The sequence below is a fragment of the Dipodomys merriami genome, unplaced genomic scaffold (genome assembly GCF_024711535.1).
Source record: "Dipodomys merriami isolate MVZ:Mamm:240054 unplaced genomic scaffold, mDipMer1.0.p SCAF_1814, whole genome shotgun sequence".
In the NCBI taxonomy this organism is placed as follows: domain Eukaryota; kingdom Metazoa; phylum Chordata; class Mammalia; order Rodentia; family Heteromyidae; genus Dipodomys; species Dipodomys merriami.
This window is the reverse complement of record NW_027203176.1, coordinates 51,455-61,654: the sequence shown is the minus strand read 5'-3', so window position 1 is coordinate 61,654 and position 10,200 is coordinate 51,455. Positions and strand designations below refer to the sequence as shown.

At 40.6% G+C, this 10,200-nt stretch overlaps 1 long non-coding RNA gene across 1 annotated transcript; it reads left to right on the top strand.

The window, feature by feature from the left end:
- The first annotated feature begins 6,083 nt into the window (after positions 1-6,083).
- Positions 6,084-9,230, top strand: LOC138830069 (uncharacterized). The gene is made up of 3 exons (XR_011372854.1): positions 6,084-6,149; positions 8,086-8,274; positions 9,165-9,230. It is a non-coding gene; the product is annotated as an uncharacterized lncRNA (long non-coding RNA).
- Positions 9,231-10,200: the final 970 nt, after the last annotated feature.

Sequence of the window (10,200 nt, the reverse complement as noted above, 5' to 3'; positions counted from 1 at the left end):
GCCTTTTTTGGCTGTGGTTAGGTCTGCCTGTCCAGTGGATCAGTAGTCTTCAAGGCATCTTGGTCCTGAAGTGGACTTGAATTATCCATTGGTTGTTGGAACCAGGCCAAGGACAGGACAAAACCACTTCCAGGGCCTGGCTTCTTCATTCCCCATGCAACTAGGATTACAAGCAGTATTTCTCTGAATTTGTGCCCAGAAAAATCACTGAACCAAAAGGCAAAGTCACCAAACACCTCCTATAGCACATCAATTTTGACATTATTATGGTAAGATGAAAATCTTATTCTTTGTAGAAAAATCCCATTAAAGTCTAAATGGGAAATATGCTAATTTCAGCAATCTTGAATCTCCTTCCTCTTTTTTTTTTTCTCTCCAGTATCTTTTCTTGTTTTGGAACAAGTGTCATGGACTGTCCAACCATTTAAAAGGAAGCTTAGTCCATTAATTTTATAGAAAAGGAATGCAGCCTGCCTGCATGTGAAGGCAACTTTGAGTATAATGTTAATCTGATAATTCACATCATTGAATTTTCAAAGTTGTTTTGATAAATTTTTGTTAAACCATTCGTTAAAGAGGTTCCAAATAGCAATAATAAAAACCAATGTTTTGCTTTCTAAGATGGTTTTAAAAGCTAGTAATTCAACAAACACATTCTATCCTTCCACGATTCCATGGTGAATAATTTCTCTTTTATAATTGCCCTTACCACTGACTCCCTCCCTTCAATCTTGCAGCTTTATTCAGTTTTATTGTTACAGCTTTCATTTTGGTACTAGCATCCATAATCTCCTTGTAGTATTTGACAATGAGATTTCATTTGTTGTTAGAGAGCTCAATTTATATTTATTTATATTTCCAAAGGCAGCCTCTTGAGCATATCATAGAGCATAAAATCTTGAATATCATTAACGTGATCTTATACAACTATTCCATAAATTAATATAAGTACCACATAAATGTGCATTTTCATATAATTTTTAAAATGCAAAGTAGTTACATATATATGTCAAAAATAATTCAGACCACTAGTAGAAGACACTAAGCTAAACCTTTTGCATCTTCATCAATATTCTTTGTAAAATTTTCTTTCACCTTAGAGCCTTCTTTTCCTAGCAAGAAGTTATAAGTGATGTCCTTGGATTTTAGTGACCTCTGAGTAACCTCTTTTCTTTCCACCACCAGTTAGTCCCTCATGTTAAATACCTGAGGAATAACTTGGCCCAATGTGCCTGCAAGAGGAGTACCCAAGTCGACTGTCTGTGCCCAATCTACCCTTTGTTTGGGAATGGGGTATCAGAGAGAGGGGTGTCAGGGATCAGGTAGCTGGAACCATGGTGTTATGAATTATGGGTAGCAGAAAAGAGTAGTAGAGACTAGGATACCAGGGAAAGGGTAACTGTGACTGTAATTGCTGAGTTGCAGTGTCAGGAAATTGGGTAGCAGCTACAGCTTTGCAGGGGTTGGGCTAGCTAATACAGGCATCCAGAACTGTTTAGTAGGGACAAGGAAGCATAGACAAAGTGAAAGAGCAAAAGTTGTGAGGGATTGTAGGGCACAATCAGGGTAAAAAGGTCATGAGTGTGCAAACTGGGTAGCCAGTACTATGGTAGAAGCAATTTTCATGGTGGACTGATGTGGTGCAGAGCTCTGGGTTTGCCTCTCCAGTTTTGGCTGTTAGATCTTTAGGGAAACTACCTCTAGCAACTATTATCAGCTTGTTGTGTTCAGGCACGTGCCATCTATAAATGTCTACTCCAAGTAGATTGCATTCTTTGACACCAGTTATAGGATCTTTGCTCTAAGCATCCTGAGAGACCACACTCCACAATGCTGCAGAACAGGCTCCACATAGTGAGCTGCAATCACCTCATACAACTCTTGCTGCTCCTCTCCAATGTCAATTATGATAGCAAGGGATCTGAGATGTGCTCAGCAGCAGTGCTCTGGGAAGCTACCAATTCTTACTCTGGCATTCTGGGAGCTCCCTAGCAATGGGAAAGAGCACTTGCTGTGGCTCTTCCAACTTCTCTCTGTGGCTCTGGACAGCCAGACTCTTGTACCTCAGATGGGTTACTTTGATGTCCAGGTGGCCTTAAACTTGCTCTATCTTCTCTCTCTAGGTGCTCTTCAGCTTCAGCTTCAGCTGCCTCTCCTTTTCCCTCCAGGTAGCTCACTTCATCCCCACATCCTTTGAATTCTGCTTCATATCACACCAAGGCCTTCCACTTTATCATTTACCTCTGTAGCTGTGAATCTGGCACAACAAGCTATATGTAACTTCTGTATCTGTTTATCAAGATTTGAGTTGGAATCCAAGGTGGTACTAGCTCACTGAGAACATGGGAAGCATCTTAAATACTCCCATGCCATTCACTGCTCATTGAGAAAGATGCAATTGTGTTGTGGTCAGTCTCTCCTTCTCCATTTCTGGCTCAGCAGAATAAAGTGAATTCACAATGGAGCTACCAGACAGCTGCTATGTCAGAAAGTGACCCAACGAAAGATAATTTTGCGAGGGGATACTTATCAAATGTAGTAGGATGAATGCACATATTTATAGGACACTACTAAGGGCTTTCATCTGACTAGTTATGTTATGTCCAAAATGGCAGACCAATCTTAGGCTCTCGCCTAGATCTTCCTGTTCTGAAGGCCCTGAAGACTCCTACATACAACTCAGACTTAATGACATGGGTAAATAAAACAGTAGGTGAGAGCCGGGCGCTGGTGGCCCACGCCTGTAATCCTAGCTACTCAGGAGGCTGAGATCTGAGGATCGCGGTTCAAAGCCAGCCTGGGCAGGAGAGACCATGAGACTCCTATCTCCAATAAATCACCGGAAAACCGGAACTGGCGCTGTAGCTCAAGTGGTAGAGCGCTCTTCTTGAGCTGAAGAGCTGAGGGAGAGCGCCCAGGCCCAGAGTTCAAGCCCCACGACCGACAAAAAAACAAAAACAAAAACAAAAACTGTAGGTGAGTATGGATTAGTATTCTGAAGGTATGCTAAGTTGTTGTCTTGTCATGACTACCATGAAATCAATGTCCTTTCTCTGACCTTCACCATAGTTCTTTATTTGGCAAAATTGGCAAGTTTCTTAGTGTGCCACTTTCTCCTGTTAGTTCAGTGCACAGGTTAAAACTGAAGAATTAGAAAAATGAGGGCTGAGTCCATTTTACAATTTGCTAATTTGCTAACTGCTGATTCTGCTTATGTAAACTTGCTTACGCTGGCACTGACCCTTCCCTTCCCAAAAATGAGTTAACAAGTTTCAGGGACCAGATGTCGGCCCCAGGACAAGGTCAGTGGTCATAGATAAAGAACAGACAGTACGTGTTCCTCAGTTCCCATTTAGAAATTCCCCAGACAGGACCTTGAGATAACGACCACCTGGCAAGACCACAAGCTAAGCCAAATGTCAACCAATCATAGGCCTGTAACCATGTAAACCCCCCTTAAACCAACCATGGGCCAGTCATTTTACAAAATTTCCCACGTGGCAAAGTGATTGTTGGCGTATATGATGACCTTTAAATGAACCAATCATGGGATGCTTTGTGTTATGCGTTAATCTTGTGGTTTTTGCCTTTAAAAAAGGGCTTGTAACCACTTCTCGGGGTTCCCTGTCTGCTCGGGCCAGAGAGTCCGTTTGTGCAAACGTCAAATAAACTCCTCTTGCTTATTGCATGTCCCGGCCTGGAGTCTGAGTTTCTGGGGCGCCCTCCCGTTGATGAAAGTATCCCAGGAGTCTGGGGTCTTTCAAAAACATTAAGCATGCCAAACCATGGGTTTCCATTGTCCTAGTAGAAGTTTTGCATTCTAGGATCTTCCTTCTAGGTAAGTCTATTCTTGGGCCCTCATATGCATATGCTCACAGAAGTGAATGTCTCACAAACCATGGAACATAGTTGGCCAATGATGATTAGCTAACACAGAGACTCAAGAAGTTTGGGTCTGTAGCCTTTCTGAGAGGCCTTGGACTAGGTACTGTGGGCAACATTGACAGTAATTCCTCAGAGCAATACCACTGGCAGCAAGTGAGCCCTGACTACTACTTAGCCCTTACTTGTTCTCCCTCGGGTATGAACACATGAACAAACCCAGTTTAGCTTATTGCACAGTGTCCTCATCAATGAAATCATTTTGAGCCTAGGAGAAACTCTCCATTTGAAAAGCAGTACACATAAGAAGCAGATGATGGCCCACACTCAAATGCTTCAGGAGAACAGAGTGTAAGGGTGTCTACACAGTTGGGAAATAGGATTCTGAGGGGTAGGAAGGGATGATTTTAGATAGCAAACTTAGAAGTAATTATACGAATTCCTAACCTAACTTTCTTCTGCCCCTCAGATTCAATTCAGGAAGTGGTGGAATGTTTATAATCACAAAATGGAGTTTTTAATCCCAGGCCCAAACTTTAGGTGTTCTTGTTACGTCTTCACACCTGCCACTGATGTAAACAGTCAGAAGGGCAAAGGGGAAGGGACCCCCTGCACAGAAATATAAATGGAGCTTACAAGCCACTGCAATCTCTGACTTTCTATGTTGAAGGTAAGATAAAAGGCAGTTTGAGTTTCTAAGAACTCAGTTTCTAGGCTACATGGCTCCTTCAGAACTTCTTTCCCTCCTCCTGTGTTTTGAGAGCAACAGTTAGTACAGTACTTCTGTCTCTTAGGGGCAATCTTTCTCTTCACACAATGCTTAAAGTAGACAATAGGTGGAAGCTGCCATTAAATAAAAAAAGTATGAAATCAGGCTGGGAAGATGGCTCAGTGGTAGAGCGCTTGCCTTGCATGCATGAGGCCCTGGGTTCAATTACTCAGCACCACATAAGCAAAAAGAAAAAAGCCGGAAGTGGCGCTGTGGCTCAAGTGGTAGAGTACGAGCCTTGAGTTGAAGAGCTGAGGGACAGCGCCCAGGCCCAGAGTTCAGGCCCCAGGACCGGACCGTGCCCCTCCCCAAAAAAGTATGAAATAGCACACAGTGAGTGCTTCCCCTGAATTCCTGGACCTAACAATCTCTCATTTCTGCAAGGCAAGCACTCTACCACTGAGCCACCTTCCCAGCCCCCAATTTCTCATTTCTGAAGAAAAAATGATTATGGGTGAGTACTAACAGCCTCCATTGCATGGTGAGCTTAGAACACTTTTCCCAAGGCAGGTTCTGTCCAGGTATTAGGATGGATGAGATCTACTGGATCAATGAACTTACAGACAATGCAAGACAGAAAAGTCTAAGAGACTGAGTCTCAAAAGAAGAAACTGGACCAAGGAGAGAAAACTTATCATTGCTGGAAATGGAGAAATTCAGAGAATGTTTCTCTGAATACAGACAGGGTAAAATTATAACAAAGTTCTAAGTTGTGGCTCATTAGTAGAAACTATTAAGTCAACCTCATTAAAGCTAAAAATAAAACTTATAAAAATAAAAAAACTATTTGGATTTCAGTACTAACATCTATTTTAAGATGTGTGTGTATATGTGTGTGTGTGTGTGTGTGTGTGTTGTGTGTGTGTGTGTGTGTGGAGTCTGAGTTTATGTATGGGACAGCATTGGTTCTTAAAAATCACAATATTGACGCTGTCCTTTAGGTTTTCAATTGAAGTCTGGTGGTGTTCTAGCTCTACCAGTTGAAACACACAATTCTCAATTTCTTCTGATTAACTGCAGATAAACATGTAATGGATATGTCAAGCTGGGTTGGTTTCAGTTCTACTCTGTCGATATTATGTTCACAATGAACTATACCACTGTGGACAGGGACAGGAGGGAAAATCAGAGACAGAGAGCAAATGAAGGGATGAGATTGTCAAACCAGAAATGAACTCATTACCTAATTTACAAAATTAAAAATCTGGGTTGATGATTCTCTCCTCCAGTTTTTGTAGGTGCCCTTAAGGCCCATCGATGGAGATTTTGAAGGTTAACTTATATGATAATTAATATAGAGCCAGAATCTCTTAAGAAATTTTATGAAAAGTATTTCATTCTTAGTACTGGTTTCTCTTTGAGTGGTGATTCTATATGTTGTTGGCAGAGCTAATTTTTTTTCTTCTTGTCTTTAGTACTTGTCAGGTGTTGAAAATCCTTCTTAAAGCTTTGCAACAGAAGTCTGCTATATCTTGGCACCCTGCCCCTAACTAAAATGGTAATCAACGTTTGAAATTAATGTACTTGATATGAGTTTTATTTATTTATTTAATTTGTTTTTGGTGGTGAACTCTGGGCCTGGTCGCTGTCCTTCAGTCCTTCAGCTCAAGATTAGTGCTCTACCACTTGAGCCTCAGTACCTCTTCTAGCTTTTCTGCTTAGGTGGTGCTGCAGAATCAAACCCAGGGTCTCGTGCATTCAAGATAAGCTGTCTACAACCAATCCACCTTTTCAGCCCTTAGGAGTGGTATTATTGTGCACGGATCTATCAAGCAAATCTATTTACCAAATGTGTTTATTTGCCACTATACATATTCAAAATTATGAATTATCTGATATTTTAATGAATAAAACTGTTATCATTGTTACCAGAAATTGTTTGTCTCCTCATGCTGTAAACATGGAGGAGGCATTTTAAACTAAAACTACAAAATAAATTTTAAGATCTTGGTGTTAACAAATGTGTCCAGGTGTTGTTACATTAAACAGAGAATTCAAAATGGTTTTTCTTCATGAATACAGAGATCAAAGTTCTTATAATACTTTTTTCAAAATGCAAATTAAAGGGAAAATCAGTCAGGAGGTAAAATTTATATTGAATGTAAATTTTTAAAGAGGAAAAGAAGATCCTAGATGGCAGACTAAAGACAAAGCAACATCAGAGCCCTATATGCTCAATACTAAATAAGAAGCTTTAATTGAAAAATTCAGCTGGAATGTGAGCATCAGGCAAAGGCAAGCAATCAGAGCCTACCACCAACAAAGAAACACCATAATGTATATCTCAGAAAAAGGAAACAAGTTCAGACCAGGGCTCAACATCCTTATCCTTGATTTCAATGATACACATACACCCCCCCTACACACACACAGAAACACTCACTCACACACACACACACACACACACACACACACACACACACACACACAAACACACACACACACACACACAAGAATGTATGCAACAGCTCAACCTACTCACATCCATTCAACATGAATCAAAGATCTTCCTGTAATATTTGAAACTTTAAAAGTTTCAAGTCTTGTAAATAATTGATAACAGATGCATAAGCAATTATTTTCTGAATAGCATCTGCTATGAAAATGAGAGTTCATGATTGTTATAACTACTTAAACATCTCTGAATCGCAAAAGAATTAAACTAGAGACAATCCGAATTTGGGGACTATATTTCTACCAGCTCTTCTGCAAAGGCTTAATAAGAAGTTATGAAATCTAAACTTAAATACCAAATCAATACAATTAATAATTGTGTAAGTGAAGTGAAAGACACTGATCAGAGACCTATGCTGTCTCCAGTTCTCAGCCAGCTGCACACTGTGGCACCTTTGATTCTGCAGGGCCTGGCCTACAGTTGTATCCCCAGAGCAGTGATCCTGCTGGGGTTGGGGCTGGGAGATTTGTGGAGAGGAGGGGTGGCCACGGGGGAGGCCAAGCTGGGATTGGGGGTGGTGGTGGTAGGGAGAGGATGGGAGGCCCTGGCAGAGGCTGGTGAAGGGAGGAAGGAGGCAGTAGCCCAGTGGCTCAGGAAGCAGCAACTGCAAAGGCAGCTGGGTTCTGGGGAGTGTCTGTGAGGTGCAGAGTTTGGCCCCTGGGGTCTGGAGGCTGGGTGAGGAGAGGAAGGAGTCTCAAATCCCACCTAAACAGACAATGAGAAATGAGACAACCAGTGGCTGAAGAATTACAAGAAGAAAGGCAGGGACTTGGGACTTGTAGGTAAACTCTGGGGGCGGGGAGGACAGCAGTGTTGGACAAGTGGTAGTCATGCCTCTCTGGAGGCTGTGGGCTTGGCCTCACTCTTGTCTTGAAGCAGGCACCGTATAATTCTGCCTGGAATCTTTAATAGTAGCTTAGTTTAACCTTAAAGTCTAATTTATTTGCTTTGCTTTTTTTTTTTTTTTTTTTGCTTACAGTAATAGAAGAATTGGTGGGACAATCTGAAAGGATCTCTGGCTTCTTATTTTCTCATCACCCTGAGCTACAACCTGTGTGCTACCAGCTTAGATGATGGGACTTTGAAATTCTGGAAAGCAGATGCACATCATAAGGCCCCATGGCTTTGGGATTTCTCACATTCTTTTTAAAATGTAATTGTTACTAAGGTGTGTACAGTGATTTCAAAATTCATGTAATGTGTACACTTGTCTTGTAGACAATGCCATCCTTTCCTGAGCTTTTTCCCAGTTTCTGTTTTTTTTTTGTTGTTGTTGATTGTTTTTGTTTTTGTTCCTGACCTTCAGCTTGAACTCAGGATTGGGTGTTGCCCCTGAGTTTTTTGTAATCAAGGCTACTTTACCTCTGGAGCCCCAGCTCCTTTTATGGCTTTTTGGTTGTTAATTGGAGAGAAGAGTCTCAGAGATTTTCTCACTCCATCTGGTTTTGAACTGAGATCATCAGCCTCCTGAGTAGCTAGTATTCTAGGCCTGAGTCCCCAGTGTCCAGCTACTAAAGTGTTGGTTTCATCCTTCCCTGTTTGTGTTACAACTTTCCTTAACTCTTGGCACTAATACTACATATTGCTTGGCTCAAATCTGAATCGGTGGAACATGCTGTATTTTGAGGAAGGCAGGAATAGGAAACTGTAGGCCATAGGGACATATAAGCTAAACAAATCATTGGGAACATGGCATAAACACAAATAAGTTTATTGCCAGTTGACTGTGTCATGTCTTTACTGTTAATTCTGCATGGCCTGTGGATGATGTTATACATATCCAAATGGTCATTGGCAGAAATAAGGTTTCTCATCCTGTTCTATAAACAAAACAAAAACCAACCAAAAAATACTACCTATGAGTCCAGCAATTTCCTCTAATTAGAGATCAGTATGCCCTAGTTTATGAAAAAATATCCATTATTCAAGTGCTGCTACTTTTTCTAACCACAAATATAATGAAATATGTAGATGTCTGTAGAATTGCATATGAACACCATCATTTTAATTCACAAAAAATTCAGACATTTAAATGTTTATTTATCTATTTTTTGTCAGATGTGGGGCTTGAACTCAGTGCCTGGGCACTGTCTGTGAGACTCTGTGCTCAACATAGTTAGCACTCTACCAATTGAGCCACAGAGACACTTCTGACTTCTGAGTTGTTAATTGGAGGTAAGAGTCTTATGGGTTTTTTTCTTCCTGAGCTGACTTAAAACTGTGATCCTCAGATCTCAGCATCCTGAGTAGCTGGGATTACAGGAATGAGCCACTGGCACCTGGCTTCAATAGTCATTTTTAAAATGATGAACTGCTTGGTGCCTCTGGCTCACATATATAATCCTAGCTATAGTTAGGATTACAGGTATGAGAAACAAACACTAGGTGTGTGTTGTTTATGATGGTTTATATTGGCATGTTTTGATATTGTTTGTTTCTTATACTACATTGCTCTTATTTTTATTTTCACCTAGGTGGGGGTGATAGGTACTAGCCAGTGTTGAACCTTCTTTGGTTGAGATGGAGCCATGTGGAAGTTCTTGCCTAGTATGGCATGAAATTGAAATCCTCCAGCTCTCAGCTCCCAATGAACCTGGGATGATAGATGTATTCCATCACGCAGAGCCAGTGGTTGGGGAGCATTGCAGAAAAAAACTACACTGGTCTTGAACTGATGTCCCAAATAGCTAGCTTTACAGGCATATGCCTTCAAAACCTTGTTGTATTCAATTTCACTTTGAAGTAGTGTTTGTACATACTTAGAGAGTACAATGATAACACACTACATGTTTAATATATAGAAGTCAATACAATTAGCAGGTTAATCTCCTAAAACATTGAAGCTAATGTATTTTGGTAACCTCCTGACTGTGCTAGTTATTTTAGAATATACCATAAACATGAATACAATGATGATGTGTTCTAGAAGATTGAAAGTTTATAGATATTGAGGCAAGTTAGACTATGTGTAGTAAATATATATTTATCCATTGCTGCTCTGAAGTACATTATCATATATTCACTGTGACAATACCATCATATATTCACCATGACAATAATTTTCTTGCAGTGTAGAATTTTCCATTTCATAATC